Source organism: Canis lupus, chromosome 23 (assembly GCF_011100685.1).
Source record: "Canis lupus familiaris isolate Mischka breed German Shepherd chromosome 23, alternate assembly UU_Cfam_GSD_1.0, whole genome shotgun sequence".
NCBI lineage: Eukaryota > Metazoa > Chordata > Mammalia > Carnivora > Canidae > Canis > Canis lupus.
Genome location: NC_049244.1, coordinates 17,324,637 through 17,348,316, shown reverse-complemented (window position 1 = coordinate 17,348,316; position 23,680 = coordinate 17,324,637). Strand labels below are relative to the sequence as shown.

General features: G+C 43.1%; 1 long non-coding RNA gene across 1 annotated transcript in view; it reads left to right on the top strand.

The window, feature by feature from the left end:
- LOC111091936 overlaps nucleotides 1-22,593 on the top strand; it is a 67,542-nt gene extending 44,949 nt beyond the window's left edge. Inside the window, exons 3-5 of the long non-coding RNA XR_005376946.1 lie at nucleotides 12,492-12,676; nucleotides 16,989-17,078; nucleotides 22,545-22,593. This is a non-coding gene — a long non-coding RNA (uncharacterized LOC111091936). The remainder of the gene's footprint in view (nucleotides 1-12,491; nucleotides 12,677-16,988; nucleotides 17,079-22,544) is intronic.
- The last annotated feature ends 1,087 nt before the right edge of the window (nucleotides 22,594-23,680 follow it).

The window sequence follows — 23,680 nt, the reverse complement described above, 5'->3', positions numbered from 1 at the left end:
ACCTGCCAGCTCCGCCAGGACACCTATCCGGGCTGCTCTCATCACCAACCAAGCGCAACCACCACTGCCTCCTTGAAATTGGTTGTTAAGAGAAATAAATATAAGGAGCTCAGTGAACTTGAAAGGCTTTGGTGATAAAGCAGACCCACAGCTTCGGTGATCTCCTCCGGTCTCAGCTGTCAGCCAGAAATGCTAACTGCTGGTCCTGGGAGAAGTCGCTGCTGAGATTACCTGCAAAAGTGCTCTAGGAGAGCAAGATGCCTCTCCTGCAGTCTGTAGCCTCCCAGCTGCCAGTGGTCAGCATGGTTCATCCCATGAAGGTGTTCTCTGATAGTTCAATCCTCCTTGGCTCCCCACTGTCCTCGATCTCTCTGCCACCCTTCCGCCTTTGTCTCCAGCCATAGGCTCCACTCCTGGTGAATTTTAGTAGGAAGAAGCAGCCTAATGGGCATAGCTTCTCCCTGGTGATTCAAGACCCAGAAGGACAAATAAAGTTCACATTCCAACCTGTTGCTCTCACACAAGCCACTTGCTTCATTTCCTCCTTAAAATTCAGTCTCACTTGGAATGTTTGCTGTCACATCAGGCAATCTTCAAAGGTTTAAAAAACACCAAGAGAAAATTGGCTGCACAAACCCAGGAACATAATTCCTTTTATTTATCAAAATGCTAAGGACCACAGCTCAGCAGATCAGGAGAGGAGAAGACAGGTGGAGGGTGCTGCCTGTCTTGACTCTCATCAGGCCTCAGCTAGAAGTGGCAAAGGTGCCTGCACCGCAGCACTGAGCATCCTGTCAACTCAGCATCTGTCTCTGGGAGTGTATCCACAAGGAAAACCTGTGATAAGGGCCAGGGAAGCCTCCACATGGCTAAATGTGCCATTTGGAGTGCTGGAAGCGTGTAGGAAATATCCACTGACCCACGAACATGCATCTTACAACCACTGGGTCTCAACCAAAGCAGTACCCTGACTGTCTTTCACCATGAATAGTTTCTAGAAAATCAGCTGCACAAGAAATGGAATGACACAAAATGAAATAAGGTAAAATTAGTGAACATAAATAGTGTTCCAAATGCTTGCAATATATTAGCTCTTATGCCATGCTTTTCAATTTCTTGAGAGGCTGGGACATGTGAGCAAATGAGCATTACCTTGGACATTCAGATTTGCTTTCACATGTTATCTCCAAAACTTATTCTTGCTATTACTTGAGCAAGTCACTGGAAGTTACTGGACCTCTGCTTGTGGGTTGCCAAAGGGGCGCTGTCTGTCATCCTGCTGCAAACTGGAATCCCCTAGGGAGCTCAGAAAACTACTAAGGTCTTGCGCTGGGCTGTAGCCTGGTCACTGGGATTTGTTGCCAACTTTCCCAGGTGATTCTCACACACTAGAGTTGAAATACCACTGATCATAGGATGCAAGTGAGATTATGGACGTCAGACCCTGACAGCTGCTTACCCAATGCTTCCACACCGTTTTCACTCATCATCTCTTGCAGCGGAGAAAAGAGCCCAGAAGGAGAGCAGAAATGCTCTAATTGTCTGACCATCTGACGTGCAGTTTATTCACATCCAGGCAGAAACATTGACGTTAAGACTGCTGGCTGAGTGGGCATGGAGGATTATTTGTAGATTTACATTTTTTCTAGGTCATCCACCATATCCTGTAACAGGCAAGTGGCAGTAACTATCTTTAGCGGTAGAGCATGTTATTGGACTTCAAGGTGATATCAGTGAGATAACCATAAAGGATGACATATATGTAAGGAATTATTATTAGACCCAGTTAGGAATTGGGGATGTGGATTTCCCCCTTGTGGAAATGCTGCAGATTCACACCTCTAAAATTAGACATTGAATTAACTTAAGAAATAAGAAGTTTAAATCCAGCCATGATAACTCCTTACTTTATCTCCCAGCTGATATCATCCAATTATAATATTCTTCAGGTTAGGATAACTGCTTCCTAATTATAGAATCCTAATAGGGTTTGAAATATTACTCCTGCTCTGACAGCTGACATCTGAAATTCTTCATTTTCTGTTCCAGCCTACACCAATTCTCAATTCCTGGCTTCTCAGTTCTCCATCAAATTTTATATTCATTTTGAAAAACAAATCAAACCAAAAAAGATAACCTGAACATCACAGCATTATGGTAACCTGAGGTCTTCCTAACTTATAGCTCTCAAACAGATGGACAAATAAATGAGTAATGATAACCAGAAATAAGAAATAAACTTAGTTTTCAAAACCCAGCTGTGAATAGGCTGAGCGTAAGAAAGCTTTAGTCATATGTTAATTTGAAAATGCATCGTTTACACTGCACTTTGGTAATATTCAATGTGTTTGTGATTTCTAAACGAATGAACGAATTTATGTTTGGTAATTGTAAGTAGATGTGCATTTTAATTCCCTATGACAACATATCTGTGTTGACAATGCCCCCAGCTTGGTTCACTTCACAGATCATCCCCCAGGGCTCTGTGTGTCTATGTGGTAACAGTCAGAGGAGGGAGGACACAAAGCAAATACAGACGGAAGAAGAATCCTGTAGATGGGTGGACAAAAAGTTAAGGACCTCACGGTCGCTCTGTGAACCAGGATAATACAAACCAGGTCCATCTGAGAGTTGACCAAGAGGGAACGCCCAAGAGAAACTAGAGGGTAAGTGAGAACTCAGCCAGGTTCAAGGAGGCATAAAGAAGTTGAAACAGACAATCATGTGGAGAAATCTTAAAGGAATACTAGCAGTAAGGACACACACACACACACACACACACACACACACACACAAGAGCCCAAAATGAATTCTTCCCAGTGCCCACAGAATTAAGGAATGAATCATGACTTTCCAAGGGACACCTACTGCTATTCATCCCTCTTCTGGTAATCATAGCTCAGGAAGGATCAGAAATGGAACATGCTGGGATTTCAGCAGCAAGGGATTTATGAACACAGATGCCAGAACTACATGGGGGAAGGTCAGAACAGGTAGGGCGAGCCCCAAAAGGCAGGTCCATGAGAGTCAGTTTGAGTTGTAACAAAAATAATATTCACGATAATAAGTGATGTGCATCAACTATGTGCTTATTACTTTAAATGCTTTATTCTCATCTAGTACTGCCAATAACTCTATTATCAGTCATGATTCTTTTGGCCAGTGGAGCCGGGGTGGCTCAGTTGGTTAAATATCCAATTCTTGATTTCAGCTCAGGCCACAATCTCAGGGTCATGAGATCGAGTCCCGTGTCAGGATTGGCACTGGGTATAGAGCCTACTCAAGATTCTCTCTCCCTCTGTCCCATTTTCCTCCTGTCTAAAAATAAATAAATAAAATCTCTCAGCCAAAAGAAATAAAACTTCTTACTCAAACTGACCTACCTAGGAAGTAAATCTATTCTCTCTGTAAGAGGATATCCAATGGAAGGGTAGACTTCAGGGCTGTGTTGATCCAGCCTTTTAACCATGTCATGCAAGTATTAGGTATTCACCTGTGTCCCTGCTCTTCCATCCTCAGTGTTGGTTGCATTCTCAGAGGGTAGCAAGATGGTTACAGCCACTCTGAGTTGTCACATCCAATATCTAGCTGGAAAAGTAACTCTCCTCGTGGCTCTCTCTTAAGAGTCAGGGAACTGGCCACCAGCAGATTTCCCCTCAATCCTCCAGGAATGTTACTAGGATATGTGCCCATTCCTGAAGCAAGTGGTACGAAGCTCACTTTCCCCGAGTTTCTATGGAGGGCGGATGGAGAACCAAATGAGACTGGAACTCGGTTAGAAACAAACAACAAAACTATGTCTGCTACACAGAAACTTGTTACCCTCTGAAAGAGAAAATGAAACCCAAGGAAAATCAAATGACTTTCCCAAGGTCACAAAGCTATCAAAAGGAAGAACCAGGAGATGTTCTAGGGAAGTCTCACTTCAAAGCCTGTATTTCAGACTTTAGCCATACTGCTGAGTTGACAAGGCAGAAGAGGAAAGAAGCCAAAAGAAACTACCCACGATATCTGGCAGTAATGTTGGAAAGCCAACACTTAATGCCATAGTTTTTCAGTATTTTGTCCCTTGTCATCCAGGATTCAAGCCAGTAGCTAGATCAAAAGGAGCAAATCCAACCTCCTCAAATAATTGGGCAAGAAGTGAGGCAGAGCATTAGGATTCTAGACATGTGCATAGGCTGAGACCCTGTAGGAGGGCAGGATGAGCTCCCAGGGAGAGAATCCAGCACTTAGGGCCTCGTGACTGAGTCCAGGCCCTACCAGAACCAAAAGAAGCCTGAGGTGAGGTGAGACCTGACCCACAAACCTGGGGAGCCAGAGGCTGGCTGGGAAAGGCAGGAAGAGATGCAAGGTTCTCAGCCCTAGGCCATATTAACACTAGCCAAGTAGGGGAATCCACAGTCCCAAACGGACCTTCCAATTCCTTAGCACTTGCTCAGCCCACAGCAAGTAACAGTTGCCACCTCTCACCAGTGCCAACCTGTGACAACTTATTAAGAGAGAACTTATTAAGCAGATAAAACATCTACAGTTAGAGTACTAGAAACAGAAATTAAGAAATAATAATAATGAGTTCAGGGCAGGCTTTTCTTTTCCTACTTAGAAAGACTGACAATTACTCAAACTCTATCCCATATCTCCATTGAAGGCACAAGGGTTTCCTTCAAGAATATATTGGAGACTAATAAGCATTATCCTTGAAAACCACAGACAATGTGTTTATTCTATCTCAGGCTCTTTTTCTTGGGTAAAATCATTTATATTCAAATCATAACAAAGCAACACATCCAATGGGAAGCTGATCAAGAATCTGGCTAACTTAAGATAACGAGGCCCTGGTTTCTCTTTAATTACATGGACAATTGGCAAACATCAGGGGTAGGTGGGAGGTGATCTAAATTCTCTATGTAGCAAGGTAAAATGTTTTCAATTAACCTATACCTGACTCTCCTGTGGTTCTGTTCACTGCTGTCCTGGCCCCACTGCTCACAAGGCAACAAGGACTTCCTGTTCTGTATGCTGCCCTCAGCGTAGGGTTGCCACAGAAAAAATGCAGAGAAAAAAGGGTGGCTGCATAGCCTTGAATTTCAAAATGCACTTCTGAGGTCCTTGGCGAAGACAGCTGCTTTTAAAAAGAAAGGCTTTTTTGCAAGAACCTGGCTATTTTGAGTAGCAAAAGAAAAAAATGCTCTATGATCAATAATAGATTTCAGGATGAAAAGCTAGCCACCCCTATTCCATTTTAGAGCATTGGGGGAGAGAAGGGGGGAGAGAATAGACCAGGAAGAGATTGAGGGGTGGGGAAGAGGGCGCATGGAGGGTGGTGTGGAGAGGCTGGAAGGGACCACGTAGCCAGTAAGTTAGTGTCATGAGATTCCTCAGAAACTGCCTGTGTGAGGAGATCAGCTGGCAGCACAGGGAACTCCCAGGAGTTGAGTCAATGTTTAAAGACCCTCTGGTTGCCAGTGGAGAATGCACCATATTATTGTCTCTACTATGTACCAACTGTTCTTCTCAGGGCATCAATAAACAACATTCACCCTCAGCAGCCAATGATGAGCCTATGGTCCTCCAGCAACTGTGATATCATTTGACCCCTCCCCAAATGTGCTCAGTCTCTCTGAATGACTATGTGAGTCAACTGACACTTGTCAATGGTCCAGGCTGATCAGGAGACACACATGTCTGAGGATTGGGGACTGGATGCCTAGGAAGTTGCTGACAGTGAAGATGGAAAAGTCTATATGAGGGTAGAAGATCAGATTTGTTTGAGATGTCCTCTCAAGCCCCTCCAGTGGTGCAAGTCCCAGCCTTCCCTCTCCAACAGAGTTGGCTTATAGCATTGGTCTATCTAGGTCAAGTTCACAATATCAGTTACAGACCCAAAATCTATTAACATTCCCTTAGCAATGTCATAATAATTGCCTTCAACTAACACAAGTGCTCACAGGATTTGACCTGAAACACTTAGAGTCCTTCTGTTCTGATACAAGTAGCAAGATGGAGACCCAGCTTTCCAACTAACAGCCTGATGGAGCTCAGCACACCGCAGCCTTGGAAACTCCTCGTGAACTTTCAAGGCCTTGCCTGCCAGTGAGACAATAACATCATCCCACAGCCTCAGTTTCCCCTCTGTAGAACGAAAGGGATGGGCCAGATGGTCTCTACAGACACAGATTCTATCATTTCCAAAGTCCTTGGCTGGACCCCAACAGAAATCTTTCATTTTTATTTATTCCTGTCTCCAAGACTAAAAGCTGTAAAACTAACGGGCAATCAACAACAACAACACAAATGGAGAAATGCGGAGGAAAAGAAAACACATCCGTTCAAACTGCCTGATTCCTCCATCTGTCACTATTAAAGATACTGCCAACAGCTGGAGTTCCATTGACATTGGGTTTCCCTATTGCCTTGGAGACCCTGCCATCCTCTACCTAATGGATGAGCCCTATGAGAAACAGAGAAAACAAGAATATAAACTAGAGAGGAGCATTCTCTGCCAAGTTGTCACTGTCATGTTGACAGATGAGTTTTCTCCTTGAATGTAGGCTCTGCCTCAAATGGGAGATGAGCTCTTACTTCTGCCTGTCTTTGGTTTGGGGCCCATCTATGATTCCTTAGTAACTCTGGCAAATGATGTGACATCCCTAGGGTTTCTAAAACCAGAGGTCATAAACAGACTACCTGCGGACATGCTTTACATGCTAAACAGCCCACCTGGAACCTTAATGTTTTTTAAATTAATTGCCAAAGTTTGCAAAAGAGAGTAAGACCTGGCACGCTCACTGGAGTCCAGTAGCAGCTGCCCCCTTTCGGGGCATGTGGCCCTGTTCTCTTTGATCCCTGCCCTACTCAATTGCTGCCTGCCCTTTAGGCATTTGAGTTTGTACACCCAGTTGTGAAATCACAGTCATAGAATAAAACCCACCTGCACCAGAGTCCTAGAAGATTCTAGACATTAGCAAAATATGGTTGATCAAATTCCTGGAAAGTTCAGCAGCTTCTCCATGACTGAAACAAAATTTCATTTAAGTGGGACTCAAAGCTCTTTGCACAAGAACAGTTGCCAATTTATGCTTAGATTCCCCAGAATATTCCACAAAAAAATGAGCTCAATGGAGAGGGAAGCAAAGATTCCAAAGTAAGACTTTCCTGCAAAGATTTTATAGTGTCTCTGACCTCCTGTGATCTCTCACCCCACCTTTTCCACAACCCCTCCCTCCAACATGCTTTACACAGCCACAGATCCTAGTTCTGATTATATTGTATTCTAATTATTTGATTAAAAATCAATGAACTTTGTTAACCCGGGAGCTCCTCCAGAGGAAGAAGACACTGCATACTAAATACTTAGCCTAGTGCTTGGCACATAGTAAGTCTTCAGAAATTGGGTCCTCCAACCACCTAGGTGTTGTTTAGGCAGCTGTCATACTCAATGCCAAACCCTGAGGTGTGTCCAAGGACAGAGCCCTGATCCACACTGTGGCATGTACGTGTGTGTGCGTGTGTGCGTGTGACTGTGCTGGGTCACAGCTGGCCACGATCCTTATCTCTGAGGTGGTAAATCATTAGGAATAAAAATGAGCACAGTCAGATTATATGCTGGTGCCTCCTGAGAAGCTCCGCTTCCAGTTGGCAGGCACCCTCCAAAGTTAGAATGTCAATGGCAGCCCTAATTCAACATCCCAGTTCCCAAGCACTGTGCAGTGACATTGCTCTCACATTCCGCAGCCTCTGTGGTCACCATGTCACCTCTGAGATAAAGTTCAAATTGCTTGGCAGACATTCAAGAACCCTTACGATCTTGCTCCAGCTGTCCAAACTCCTGCCACCCACCCAGCTCATCTCTTCTCTATTCCTTTATCTTAGGAATCCTCGACACTCCAGCACCCCAAAGTGTCATGGCACATTGCCCAGGAAGGGCCATGTTTCCACACTACCCAGCCTTTGTTCCTGCTGACTCCTCTGCCAGGAATGCCCTCTCCCTGTGTCACCATCTGGCTCCAGCAGCCGCCTACCTCAGGCCAGGCCCTCTGGCATGGTGGCTAGGCTGTGGGAGAAGGGCTTGAACAGGTGGGCTCATGAGCGCAGAGAACTGCAGGCCACCGCTTATGAAGGGAAATGAAGGAATAATCAAGGCTGTCATGACAGCGGTGGACAGGGATGGCTCCAACACACAGGGTCATATGGCATCAATAGGACCAACGACAGCCAAATGACAGGCCTGCCCCTTCCTGAGCAGACTCGCCAACTTTCTCTGCCTTGTGTCTGAAATCAATAGTGAGCACGTTGGATGTGAGTAACCCCCAAAGTCCTAGAAAAATCTGTAAGTGGAGCAGGAAAAGATTACATAGGGATGTAACTATTTTCTACTACAATGGATCAGGAAAAGCTCAAGGGAGGACTATGTGAAATAAAGCACATGGAGCTAGATCTGCGGGCCAACATAGTGAAGTCAGGAGAGCCTCCCAACTGAATGTTCCCTCAGCATGAAACATACTTGCTTCTTGCCTCTTCCTGGGAAGAATGACCTGGAAATCGGCAAATACTCAAGCCAGACTGGAGATGCCCTATCTGGTGCAGACGGGGATAGTCCATGAAATAATGAAGTTTGCATTTTTAAAGCATTTGTTCTATGCTAGGCAGTTTGCTAAAAACATTATGGACACTTAAAACCCACAACACCGCAAAAAGCATGATTATTTCTTAAAGAGGTTGGAGAAATGCTTGTGTATCTGTGAACTGCAGAACCTTGTCTGAGTTGGGCAAAGCCAGAGCAAGTGCAAAGTCACATCTGATACAGCTCTATGAAAATGACTGTTTTTTCTTGGGGGGTGGGGGGGGTGGGGAGCAGTCCAAGCCCTTTCCAGAGGGAGAGAGAAGAGAAAGTCTTGAGAGTGCAGTCATCTTGTTGCTTCTCATTAGAAATCTGAAACCGAAGGTTCCAGGTGAGGCCACTGTGCCTGGACTTAGGGCAGTATTTTCGTTCAAGGGAAGTGTCAGAAGGAGAACGTGGAGTATAATGCTCTCTTAAAAGGAATCAGGGGCCATTCAGAACATTCTAACTGTGATGTGGGCCTGGTCTACCCCAAAACATATGACCTTGGGTCTCTACATCTGCTCAGGCTTGCCCGGCAGCTTTGCAACTCTAAAATGGAGGAAGGGCAGCAGGAAGGAAGAAAATCCATGTTTATTGCACATACCATGTGCCAGGCACACCAGAAGGCATTGCCATGTGGTTATTTTGTTTGATGTCGCAACTCTGTTAGTTAATTGAACACTTAAGTTTTCAGGGTCAGGGTCCCCAACAAGAAAGCAAAAAAGCCAGGACAGCTAAGACAAAACCACATTAGCATCCTCTTTTACACCTCAGACAAGACCGCAATAGTGACCTGTCTAGCAGCCTCTGCAGAGGTGACTTGTTCAAAACATCCTGAAACAGAATAATTAACCATAGAACATTGGTCATTATCACACGTTGAGGCAGGTAATCTCCAGATGTCAGCCCCAAAGACCACCAACACTTGAGCAATAACCTGATAGGTAGACAGGGGCATGATTAGAGCCCTTTGGCAGCCAATCCACAGGATCCCACACTCAGGATGCTCACGATAGTTCTGCAAAAGAGCTTATAAAAACCCTTAGATTAAAACACCCAGACGGCAACCCCTTCCCCCTCTAGGAGCTTTATACTAGGGCTCAATAAACTTTGCTGCCCACGGCATCTGGTCCACCTCTTCATTCTTCAAAGCACATGACCAAGAACAGCAGGTAGTAAAGGGGACAAGAATCCTATAACAACTCTACCAGGACGGAGTATGGTTCCCATTTTATGGATGAGAAGGCTGTACTTCAAAGACAGCTTCTGCCCTTCCCACGCTTTTGGGCTTTCAGAAGCTTGGCTCGGGGAGTGGAGGTACCTCTATCTGTTTCTGACTCTGTTCCCAAAACTAGCTGACCAAGCAGAGGGAATTGGGGAAAGGGCAGCCGTGTGTGGTCCTGTGTGACCTGGTTTCAGGGCCAGGTGATTCATTCTCAGATGAATCATCACAAATGATGAATAGGATACAACAAAAATCTTTACACATTATTTTAGGTACTTGAATACGTTCATGAGCAAAACAGGCATAAATCCCTGCCCCGGTAGAGGTTTTATTCTAGCAGGCTCTGCATCTTGGGATATTGTTATGAGTTCTCAGAGGCTCTTGCTTTAGGTGGAGCTCTTGCTCATTACTTCAGGTGGGCAGTTCATCTCTTGCAGCCACCTGCTTCCATGGCACATCAGCGTCTGAAGGGATGATGTCTCCAGAATTCTGGAAGAGGAGCTTGGGTGGTGCTCTTTCGAAAATGAGCTCTGGCCAACTCCCTCCAATGGGTCTATTTGTTCCAGAAGCATATAAGCCTTCCTCTTAGTCTTGTGCTTTTTGCTTCCCCCAGGAAGAGTGTTCCAGCCATTTCTCTTCATATCAGGTCCTTACCGGGAAGATTTTATATTCCAGGCCTTTTGTTGTACAGATTCTGACGGGTAGGCACCAAGCTTTTGGAGAAGGTCCCTTGCAGTTCTTTCACTTGGCTGGAGGTGAGGGGAAGCACCCTTCTCCTAACTTCTGAGGGAGTGGAGAGAAAACCATGCCACAGTACTCCAGCATCTTCAAGAAAGGCTCCTCTCTGGGCCTTTTCAACCTTTACCTCTCACAGACTACGGACCTCAGCTGACTGATACCAACCCCATGTGGCTTATTGAGCACTAGAAATGTGACTAGTTCAAACCCAGATGTGCTATAAATGTAAAATTCACACCAGATGTAGAAGACTTAGTTTCCTCAGTGACAAATAAGACAAAGCAACAAGCAAAAAACAGTAAAGAAGCTTCTTAATAGTTTTTATATAGAATACATGTTGAAATGATCATATTTGGGGAACATATCGGATCCAATAAAAGATATTATTAAAATTTGGTTTTTAAACTTTTTCATAGGACTACTAGAAAACTTAAAATTACACAAGTGGCTCACGTGATATTTCTATAGAGTAGCATTGTTTTGGATGAATGATCTGGCTACACTGGAGGACTGGTTTCATAGTCCCTTAGCCTGTCCGGCACAGCTGAAAGGGTGTAGAATATGACACCTATTGTATTGTTCTAGGCCTTTGGGGACCTAGAAATGCATTTTACATATCTATTTCTCTGAAGAGCACTGCAGCAGCTTTCAACAGATTCCTTAGGGGTCTGTCATGCGGTCTCTCTCAAAAAACAAGTTAAAAATTCTTATGTAGTATATTCCTACTGCATTCCAGGGACTAATGAGTCATTGAGCATTGAAACGAGGAAATAAGAGAAACATGGTGGATGTTGGTCTGCAAGGCCAGTGTCATTCCCAAGAATTTTAAGAAATGCAGCTAAGCTGTTCAGGTAATTATTGCTGATCCAAAGACAGACCACAGACTGGGTATGGTTGGAAGATGAGCATTTTAGGGTTTTAGCTTCTCACCTGATTAGTACAATTGGGAACCATGTACGCTCTGGCGTATGTTTGGAAATCAAATGTCACATTTTCAAGGGAAGAATCCTAGAAAATTGACTATGTTCTCAAGATTTACCATCATTGTTTTTTTTCTTTAATAAAGTTCAGGAAAGTGAAAAAAAAAAAAAAAAGAAATGCAGCTAAGCCATTGCCTGACATCCAAATATGGTGCTCCAGGACTGGAACTCTTATTTTTCCCTCTCATTCTGTGTACTTCAGAGTTTACTATCTTCAGATACTAGGTTTCATTTCTTTTTTTTTTTTATTTTACTTTTTATTATACTTTGTTGCATTTCCCCCATTACATAATGGTAACATAGCTACAAATCCAAAAGAGAGACAGAGAAGAACAGGGGAAAAAATAGCATTATCCATGGCCCCTGGAGTTAAACAATCTGGGTTCATTTTAGAGATCTTCCTCTTGGTTTCTATGTAAACTTGAGTAGAACATTAGATCTCTCTGAGCCCCTTTTGTCCCATCTGTGAAATGTAGAAAACCATGCTACATCAGAGAATGTTTTTGAGAATTAAGAGAAATAATTAATTGGAAGAAGTACCAAAATGTTATTTTCCTCATTCTGATCTCATCAACCAAACACACACACACACACACACACACACACACACACACACTGGTGATATTTTTGTATGCTTCATTCCAAACAATTTTCCAATAAACAGAAATTTGACAGCATTGAACAGAACACAGATAGGACTCTTTGGCATGCTTTTTAAATTTTTAATTTGAAATAATTTTAGACCTGCCAAAAACTGCAAAAATCATAGAGTTCCTGTGTACCATGCATCTAGATTTCCTTATCGTCAACATCTTACATAACAGTAGCACAATTATAAAGCACAATAAATTAACATTTGCCCACGACTTTTAGTGAAACTATAGATTTTATTTGGATTACCCCAGGCTTTTCATTAATGTCCTTTTTTTCTTATTTATTTCAGGATCCAACTCAGAATCCCACCCTGCAATTTGTCTTCATGTTTCCTTAGTTTCCTCCAAATTGGTAACAGTTTTCAGACCTTCCTTGTCTGTCATGAATTTGACACTTTGGAAGAATACAGAAATATCCTTCAACTGGCGTTTGCCAGATGCTTTGTCATTACCAGACTGAAGTTATGCATTTGAGGTAAGAATCTTTGCATCAATATTCTCATTCCTGGTGACACCAACCTTGATAAAGTTACTACTATTTACTTTCCAATTGACACATGTCTTGGGGTAGCTACTTTGAGACTATGCAAATATTGTCTCTCCTCAAACTTCTTTCATTCATTTTAAGAATCATCACAGGATCTTTTCTTGCCTGCAATGATCAGTACTAAGATGTTCTAATGATGATTATCTATTTTCTGCATTATTTCTGTATTTCTTCATTGGAATTTTTCTGTAAAAGGGAGAGCTGCCTTTCCTCCCATATTTATTCATTCAGTATTATTATATCACTATGGGCTCCTGGATCTTCATTTATTATCTGTCCCTTGTTAATTATTTTACCATTCAAATTGTTTCAGCTTTGGACACTGGGAGTTTGTTCAGTTTGACTCTTGTGACCTTTTAACCAATTGTCATCCTTTTTTGCACTTTTTCTTACCCCGGTGCACTACAACAGGATCCAGGCTCCTGTTGTAGTCCTCCCCCTACCCCCATCCCCTCCCCCAAGGGTTAAGGCCTTTTATTCTGTTTTCAGTTTATCCTGTTTTCAGTCCCCTTGCCCCAGCTACAATGAGCTTTTGCCAATAACCCAGGGCAATGATTTCTGTTCCTCTCCCTCCAGATTACAGATTTTATTTCATAGGAGAAATAGGAAGGGCAGAGTCTTACAGGCCTTTTGTGTCTCTCCTATTTAGTCTCCCCTGGGTCTGCACCAGACAGAGTTTTCTTGGGAACTTTCCAGGTCTTCCCTAGAGCACCTGGTGGGTTTAGAGAAAAGCGTGCAAGAGTTTTAGACTATTCCACCAACCCAGACTTGGCTTCCACTATTTTGCCAGCTTTTCCAGATGAACTCCTGCAGTTGCCTGTCTCACCTCGGATTTGAGGTAAATTGGTTGCCCTGTGATGTTAGCAATCTGACAGGTTCAAGAAAAGCCAGGGTCTTGCCCTCTCTATGCCTGTATTCCTGTTGTTGAGACGGGAGTGATGCTCTTCCTGACTTCATTCCTCATGGAGTCTAGAGACCCAGCATGACTAGGAGCATACACCTGTTCTTGTTAGCAAGTTTCCTTCCTCCCTGGGTCAGGGACCCATCCTCCTGACCTAACCTTCCTGATTAGTAATCATCCCACAAACATGCACAGCTCCCCAAGCGCTATTAGGCTGACCTTTTCATAAGTCCAAATTTGCTTAACCTTTGAGCCTCTATGATTCTTCAGTAACTGCTTCTGGTTAGGTCAGTCGAATCTTAGCATAACATTGCTAGCTCTCAGAGAAAGTGCTGGTGCAAATGAGGGCCAGAAGGAAAGTGCTTATACATCTACCATGCCAGGATAGAGCAGGAAGCTGAGAAGGGGAGGTCCATCCAAAATGCTTGAGTTCAGTAAGCAGCAAGGGGCCTGCTCTGTGGCAGGTGCACACTGAGAAAGGGGATTAAGAATGACATTGGTCTTGCTTCCTCACCCCCACAGTCTAACACATAAGCAAATAATTACAATGAATCATGATAAATGCTGCACCAGAGGTGTGTGCCAATGCTACAGGGGGAGATAGGTAGGAAGGCCACTATTTCCCTCACTTGGGAGTTCTCCGAAGGTCAGAGGGGAAGGAAAGCAGAGCCCGACATAAGGATGGAGGGTAAGTGACTTTAAACATGATTCCGAGAAACACAAGTGAAGAAGTGGGATAAGAGTCAGGAGAGGGGAAGCACTGAGGGGCATTGTATCAAGATCCATTGTGCTGGAGAACCTGGGAGCCCATGGGCAGTCTGCACCTGGAGTTATTCCGCCACACGAGCGGTCCTGCTTGTTACTGGTAAGAGCCACTGAGTTCAGGGACGGGACAGGGTCCCAGCCAGTCTGGCCCATGGGCAGGATATGGCCAAAGAGAGCTCTCAGACAGAGTCACAGCGACGGGATGTTGGAGTCAGGCTGGCATGCACAAAAAGAAGATGCTGAGGGGACAGGGGTGGGCTGTAAGACATGAGCCTGCTGCAAGACATGACCCTGAAGGATGAGTGGTTCCAAAGGGAGGGGAGACCCACTTTGAGGAGGTAGAATGGCAGCAGCAGAGCATGAGAGACGAGCATGTTACAGTGTGCTTGAGAAAATAGTTTAGAAGACGTAGGATCAATGAAAACGAGGTGGGAAAAGCCAGTGTGTGGAGGACTTGGTATTTACTCTACAGGCAGCAGGAACCAGTGGAAAAGAGGTGAGGGAGAGATGAAGAGCTGGGAGAGGGAGGGCATGATCAGAGTATGGTGTGATGTTCTCCCCCAGCGCCCTCCTTCTCTCTGTCTGCCCCGGATCTACCTCCACATGCACTTTCGGATCACCTCTGTGTTGTCTTATCCCATGCCGGGGCTTGGATTTCAAAGGAAAATAGGCAAGGTCTGGTCCTTAAGGAGGTGACTTCACTAAGTTTTCCCTCTCCTACCAATTCAGAAGAAGAAACTGATTGTTCTTCCTTTCTTCTCTCCCAGAGAGCCTGCAGCTCAGCAGACTCAGAGTAGACCCTCAATACATGTTTGTGAGAGAATGAATTAAAGTTTGTCATCACCTTCAAAGCAACCAAAGCCAAAAAAGAAAGAGCATCAAGGCCCAAATCTCAGCCCAAACTCTGGCACCCACTAGTTACAGGGAGAGAGTTAATACTAAGAATAGCTGACATTAATTGTTTAAGCATGTACAAGAGGCTGCTTTGAGCATCTTATAAACATTAAAAGAATTAAAACTTTAACATGTCCCTATGAGTGAGGCATTGTTAATCTCATCTTACAGACTTGGATATCGAGGCATGGAGGGTAAGTGGCTTGCTTCAGTGACACAGTTGAGATTTGAACCCAAGTAGACTGGATCCTGTACTCACACATTTGACTGCTGTTTGTACTGTCTTTCTAATGAATGAGATGATGTATGTGATTATGACTTCCCCTGAGGCAAGCTGTAAAACAAACCCACTCTGTAGTCAGGCCCTGTCTTCCCACAATGCCCCTCCCTCTCAGATGTCCTCTCAGCCTGGTAGCCCAGGTCCTGGTCCTAGATCTTGATCAATCCGTCAAAATAGATCAACCTTGGGATGTCTGGGTGGCTCAGCGGTTAAGTGTCTGCCTTTGGCTCTGGGCATGATCCTGGAGTCCCCGGATGGAGTCCCACATCAGGATCCCGGCATGGAGCCTGCTTCTCCCTCTGCCTATGTCTCTGTCTCTCTCTCTGTGTCTCTTATGAATAAACAAACAAAATCTTTTTTAAAAAGTAGATCGACCTTATTCGCCATTCCCTTAAGAAGCTATATGTTAGGGGTATCTCTGGTTGGCTCAGTCGGTTAAGCATCTGCCTTCAGTTCAGCTCATGGTCCCAGGGTCCTGGCATTGAGCTCTCCATCAGGATCCCTGCTCAGCGGGGAGCCTGCTTCTCCCTCTCCCTCTGTCTCTTCCCTGGCCTGTTTACTTTCCCTCTCTTTCAAATAAATAATCTTTTTAAAAAGATGCTATTTTAAAAATAAGGATAGCTAATCTAATAAACCACCTATGCTTTCTCTCCTCCAGCTAATAGCCCTATTCAGACATTTGTCACTGATCTTTCTACCTAGAAGGAACCTTAGAGGCCACACAGAATACAACTTGCATTTTATAAATGAGGACACTAGGCTTAGAAAAATTGAGTGATTTACCAAAGGTCACATGACAAGGAGGCAGTTACTGGAAACTTTTATTTCTGATTCAGTTTTCTCAGTTTAGAATGTTTTTGCCCACCTTCTCTACCGATCTAGATCCTACTTCTCTTTGAAATCCAGCTCAAATCCTAATTCCTCTTCAATGCCTTCTCGAATTCCTCATCAGAATTAAACTTCCTCTCTTCGGGCTCCCACATTGTGGGATTCCCACAGCATGGCAGCTGGTAAGTGCTTGTGTAAATGACAGCTGTTGGCTAGGAACTCTTGGGGTAGGTGGGTGGCGATATTAACCTAGAGTCAAGGAAGACCCACTGGGGATGTGATGCTTAAAAGAAGTGAAGCAAACCATGACCTTAGGAGAGAAGCATTCCAGGCAGGAGAACTGCAAGTGCAAAGGACACAGATGGGACCTGATGTGGCATGTTCAAGGTATGATGAGGAGGCCAATGTGGTTGAAGTTGGGTAAGACAGTTGGGAGAGATATAGGAGCTAGGGAGACGGAGTTCTGATCATATAGGGCCTGTGAAGATCTTGACCTTTACTCTGAAAGAGTTGGAAATCTTTGGGAAATTTTAAGCAGACAAATAACATGATCCAATCAATGTTTTTTAAAGATCACTCTGCCTGCCTTGTGGATACTCTGGTGGATGGTAGCAGTGGAAGGTAAAAGCAGATGACCAGTGGAGGCTATTGCAATAATTCAGGTAAGAGATGGCAATGGCTTGAGCTAGGACAGTAGAGGTGGATGTGATGCTATGGCATCAGATTCTGGATATATTTTGAAAGTGTATCCAGCAGGATTTGAAGAAGGGGATCAGGTGTGGGAGAAAGAAAAGAGTGCAAGATGACTAAAAAGTTTTAATTTGAGAAATCGAAAGAATTGTGGTTATAGGAAAGACTTTGAGAGGAGGAAGTGTGAGATGCAGAAAAGCAAGATAACAGCATGGGACGTGGAATATTCAAGATGCAGAGTAAACCATTGGCAGGGAGCTAATCGGTTGTATACAGGATCTTCAAGCTTAGAGGAGAGGCTTAGGCTAGATGTAAATTCGGGAGTAGTCAATATACAAGCTCATAAGTGGTATTTAAAGCAGATGTGAGTGTGGACAGTTCTTGGAGCCCCAGACACTCCAACATTCAGAGAGCAGGTGAGCAAGGAAGAATCAGCTAATGAGATGGAGAAAGAGTGAACAAGCAGTGAGAAAGAAAAATCAGAAATTCCAGGATCTAAGTGAAGAAAATGTTTCCAGCATGAGAGAGTGATCCAAATGGAAGAGTCATTGGATTTAGCAGCATGGAGGTCACTTAGGCCTTGACAAGAACAGTTTTGTTGGTGTGACAGAGATGAGAGCCTGAGGGAAATGGATTTAAGAAAGGGTGGTAGGAGAGGAAGCGGAGACCGTCACTATGGACAACTTTCTCAAGAAGTTTTGACCCAAGAAGAACACAAATGATTTGGTAGCTGGAGGATGAATACAAGTAAGGTACATTTTTTAATATTTTCTTTGAAATGAAAGAAATCATAGCATATTTATATGCATGGAATGATCCAGAAGGAAAGAAAAGCAAATGATAAAGAGAGAGAGGACAGTTTACTGGAACAGTGTCTCTAAACACATGCAAGGAGATGGATATAGTGGGGGGTGGGGGCTTTGAAAGCAAAGATAGTTTAACCCTGGGAGCATGAGGGAAGGAGAGTCACCAAGGCTAGAATTGGGGTAGATACCATAGTGTGAGCAAGTGAAAGAGCTTCTGACTGCCTCGTGGAAGACTAAGCAAAGTTGTGAGTTAGAGCAAAGATGGCAGAGGAGGTGCCAAAAGTTTGAAAGAGTGATAATAAATTATAATAAGAGTGAACTAAGTAAAAATAGTCACAACAGGAATTTGTGAAAGCAGAGGCCCAAGAACAATATGGCAGTACCACTGAGTGGCATTGAGAGAGCCCAGCTGGCAGGACTGTGTGCTTTTCTCTGGCCAGCTTCAATGTCAACTATGGAAATGTGCTGTAGGATGACAGCTTGATGTAATCAGGGAAGGAGTTTGCCAGGTAATAAAGTTGATGGTGAATGCAAGGAAGCAATCGTCATGATGAGCCATAGAATCTATACTGGATAGGGCAGGAAATAAGGCTATGAGGGATATAAAGCATGTAAAAATGTGGCAGAATCAATTGATTGTAGGACCAATGAGGTCAAAGAAATGTTGAAAATGGGATGAGTTTCACACTACCCCAAAATTCAGTGGCTTCAAACAATAATAATTATTCTCACCCATTTGGCAGAGCTCGGCTGGGCCTGCCTCCAACCTACTGACTGAGCCAGGTTTACTTCATATGTTGCTCATTCTCCTTGGACCCGAAGGCTGGTCAGGGCATGTTTTCTCATAGAAATGGCAACAGCACAAGACCAGGGTCCCCTCACACAAGTACAACTGCTTGCCCCAAGTGTGGTTAGTATCCATATACCAAAGTAAGTCATGTGATGGAGCCAATAGCAACAAGGCAAGGGAACCACAAGTAAAGAGCTTAACCCAATGAGATCTCACATCCAACAAACTGGGAGGCCTAGGAAATTACACGTTTTTCTTACATAGGCTTAACCTGTCCATCGGATGATTGTTAAGATGAAAACATTCTCACTGAAACTGGACTGAGCTTGAGAACGCCCAGATATTCCTCACGTCCCTGCCCTGCACATAGCAGTAACTCCTCTCCCCGGTAAGAAATGCTAGACGACAGCTGTGCCTTCTCTGCAAATAAGAATTGTGAAGGGAGGGAAGAAAATGCAACAGGGCCCTGGAAACCCAAATGCAGACTATGGATCACAGTCAGGAGGTGTGTGCAAAGCAGCAGCATAGAGCCACATAGGCTCCACACTGCACATGAATTGCCACTAACGGGGAGTCTCTGACATTGAGGGTGCATTCACAGTGGCCCTGAATAGGAGTGAGTTATAAAACGGGAGGCATCGAGAGTCCTGTCATATTTTCTCCATCCCTATGGTAGACCAAGTGTAGTTTTTACATGAAACTCTTCAATCCATTACCGCATTTGCTCCTAATAACAATCCATTTTTGTGATTAAAAAAACAGACTTTGGGGTAGGGAGGCAGAGAAACAAAGCAAATAAGTAGGCAGCGTTGGGATAAAATCCAGGTCTGTCTGTTTCTAAAGCACAGACACTTAGCAATATGCCATAGTTTCTTCAACAATCTCTCCATATTCCAAGGCAAATTCATCAACAAACAATAACAGCTCAACTAGCGAGCAAATAGATCAACTGCCCTGGACAACACCAGTCTCAGGACCCCACAGCAGTGAGCCTCAGACATAGAGTAGCTGGGACAGCTTTCCCATCTGCGTGCTCACCTACCATCTCTCCTTGGGAAGTGGACTCGCACAAGCAACTCTGTTTGTACAAGCATCTATAGAGTTAACATGGTGACAGCTGCTGTTCTGCATCCCAAATTCCTCATCGCTCAATGTTCCTAATGGACAGTCTGTCTCCAAGAATTCAAAGAGAATCATTTATGTCTTTTGGCTAAACAAAGCCCTTTTTTATAAAAGCTAAATAAATAAATAAATAAATAAATAAATAAATAACCTTTCAAGCAATTCCTAATGAAATAGGACTTGTCTCTGTCTATGTTTGTTGAGGAAAAAAAAAAAAGACAGGAAGAAAGAAGAAAAGAAAGAGAAAAGAAAAAGAAAGAAAAGAAAAAAGGTTCTTTCCAGTCTAAATAAACCTTGACAGCTTCCCAGAAGCAACTGCAGCCTGTTGCATAAACAGAGAACATTTGAATTAACATTTCTTAGCTCCCTTAGCATACAATAGTTGTTTTTTTTTTTTAAACTAAGAATGGAAAACAACTTTAATTCGATGATGTAATCCTTGGCTTCAGCAGCCCATGTTTCTTTATGCCCTCGACTGGGTTCTGGAAGAAATTCAAGAAGTAAAGGGTTGAGGTTGATCTGAAACTGCACTTTTCAAACGTTAATGTACAAAAGAGCTACCTGGGGATCTTGTTCAAATGCAGATTATGATTCCATAGATATGTATTATGGCACAAAATTCTGCATTTCTAATAAACTGAAATGATACCATTGTTGCTGGGCCACCAACCACAGTTGGAGTAACACAACCGCCTAACATTTAGACTCTCAAGGATTCAGCGTGGCCTCTTGATGAGCACTGGGTCTTACCTTTTCCCTTTCTCTTCACTGTCATTGAAAAAATTCATGCACGTAGTCAGTGTCTACACCCATCAATGCACTAATAATTCCAAAGTCTGTGTCCTCTCCAAAACTTGGACTCCCTCATGGATATTTCTCCCTACCACTTCCTATATTTGTTCCTCTCCCTGGTTATCTTCTTATGGTCAATGGCACCACCATTCAACTATTCAAACAAGATGCTCATGAGTCCAGATTCTTTCCTTCCCATTCTTTCTTTATCACTTATGTATCTGTTTTATTTTATTAGTCAACTTTACTAAGGTGTAACTCACATATAATAAAATGTATCTACCTAAAGAACAGAGCCCAATAAGTTTTGACAAAATTATACAATTATGTTGCCACCATCACAATCAAAACATAATAGATGTTGTTGGTCATTAATGTTCTTATAGTTGAAATACAACGATGATTTTTCATGTCATTAGTCATGGTTAAACTTCAAAAAGTCACCTGTGTCTCTTTGCAGTTAATTGAACCCCACCTCAAACCCCCAGTAACCACTAGCCTCTTTTCTATCACTATAGTATTGCCTTTTCTAGAATTTCATGTAAATGGAATCATAGTATGGTACTCTTTTCTATCTGGCTTCTTTCACTTAGCATAATGCTTTTAAGATTTACCCATGTTGTATGTATCAGTAGTTTGGTCATTATTATAACTCCTTTATCTAGAAATGGAGAAAATAGGACAATGGTTACCAAAATCACTTAAAAGGGAAAGATTAAAGTATCCTTTAACTTAGTAAATTTCGGTCGTCGGCAAATTTCCTAATGGAATGTAATAAAAAAAAAAAAAGTCCAATAAGAACATATTTAGCCCAGTGTGGGGTGTGATGAAAACAAACTAAATGTTTAAAATGGGAAACAATTTACAAGTGCCTCGACATAAGCTGGTTAAATAAATGATATGATGATGCAATGAAATGTGGCTCATGTATCAGAAAGTGATGGTGTAGAATGGGAGTCAGGAAAATTTTTCTGTCAAGGGCCAAAAGTAAATATTTTAGGCTTTGTGGGCCAGGTTGTCCCTGTTGCAAATACTCAATTCTTCACTGTAACTCATGAGCAACTAGAGACAATGCATAAATGGATGAGCATGGCTGTGTTCCCATTCAATTTTATTTACAAAGTCAAGCAGTGAGCAGCATCTGGCTGTCAGGCTACAGACTGCTGAGAACTAGTGTAGATGAGGATTTTCTTGACATGTAAATATGTCCACTTATACTGATAAGTGAAAAAAAACTTGGGTTAGAAAATGTACAATATCCTTAAAGAATCAATACCAGTGTACAAGCCTTTTTAAAAAGCTCTGAATGACAGGATTGTAAGTGTTTTATGTTTTTTTTCTTTATGCATACTTTTAGCATTCATTTTTTTTCTGGGGTGAGGGGGGTATTAATCAGAAAAGAGTGTTCTAACCTAAAAAAATAAAATCTTAGAAAGACACTGTCCTAATACATAGATAACAGTGGTACTCCTAACGTCTTCCAGGTTTTGGTCACTGTCATCTAAATCAGAGGTTGAAAATGTCACGCTGTCACCAGGTACATCGCCAAGCTAACATGCATTGATGGAATAAGCCCAACCCAAGCCATTTGTAATTCAAGTATGGCTTTTCCAATACATGCTTCCAAATTCAGCCGAGGGCTCTCCCCAGACTGTGTTCTTCCATGCGTTGGAAGTGGTGTGACATTGAACAAGTTTTAAAACCTGCAGAGTAGAGCCCTTGGATGCTTCTCTTCAGGCTTTTCCTGCAATAAAAGTCCACAATTCCATGACTATGTTGATGAACCATTAGCTGTTCAAAGGGTGTAGTTTCAAGTCCTCAGATGCGTGTTAAATCTACAATGGTTATAACAGCAAAGACACTGAAACTTTGAGGTCAGACTTTGCCTCCTCAAAAAGTTGATAAATGTCTTTGGTTGTCTCCTACAGCCTGCTGAATTGTGTCATGGGATGGGGACATTGTCCATTCATGCCCTCAGGTGAGTTCAAGGTCATGGCAGGTTAAACTGAAATGGTACACCAGCTGAAGGGGAACTCTAATCCACTTGCTCTTAAAGTTGGAAAGAGATTCCACTCTAGAGAGAAGAGATGAAACTTAATTTGTTGTGGGCTTGGGTTTAGGAGGATAGGCAAAGTTGTTTAAGGTGATTCTTATAGGAAATGTACCATTAAATTTTACTTTTAAAAATACGTCCCCAGCTCAACATATCTGAGGAACCAGAGCTCTGAATAATTCCTATCTGAGGTTATAGTGTTGGTGGTCTACAGAAATATAGCAGAGGGAGGCATTTGGCTGGCAGGCAGGGAGGTAACTAATACATGAGCATTCCTCATGGAAAGTGTCCATTACGTGGAGAGCCAGAGTTCTGAGGTAGGAATGATGACCCAAACACTTCCACCCCTCTCCAATACCAGCCTCCTCTCGAGGACTCTTGGGGACTTCTGATGAGCTCTTCACGATTACTATGACCCACAGAGAACGGACTCCCAACTGACCTCTGTGAAATGGCTTGCCTTTTACCTGCTGTGTTCCTCCTTCACAGAACAAACCTCTCCACAAACTCTGCTGTGAGCTGTAAAATGAACTTTCTGAGGATACAGAAGAGTGTTTGCTTTGTCCAGCTAATCTGCTAAACAGAAAGAAATCAAGTCAAAAATCAGTTAAAGAGGAAGAAAACAATAGGGATGAAGTAGGCAGAGGGAGGCCTTGGCTCTCATGGCACTTTCCATTTTTTTACCCGGCTTGAGCTTTTGTAAGATTGGTGGTAATCTAGATATGCCATGCCAGAAATAGTCTTGGTGTCCAGTAGACTTGGGGGATGTAGGTTATTGGTTACAAAAAAAAAAAAAATCACCATTAATTAGGCATCATGTGTGCACGTATATGTGTGTGTGTGTGTGTGTGTGTGTGTGTGTGTGTGTGTGTATGACTATAAGGCCATGCTTATATAGAGCACACTGGAAAACTGTAAGTATGGTTCCAAAGGAACAGGCAACAGGTTTTAAAAGTTAAATAATTGAGGGGCAGCTGAGTTGTTCAGTGGTTAAGCATCTGCCCTCAGCTC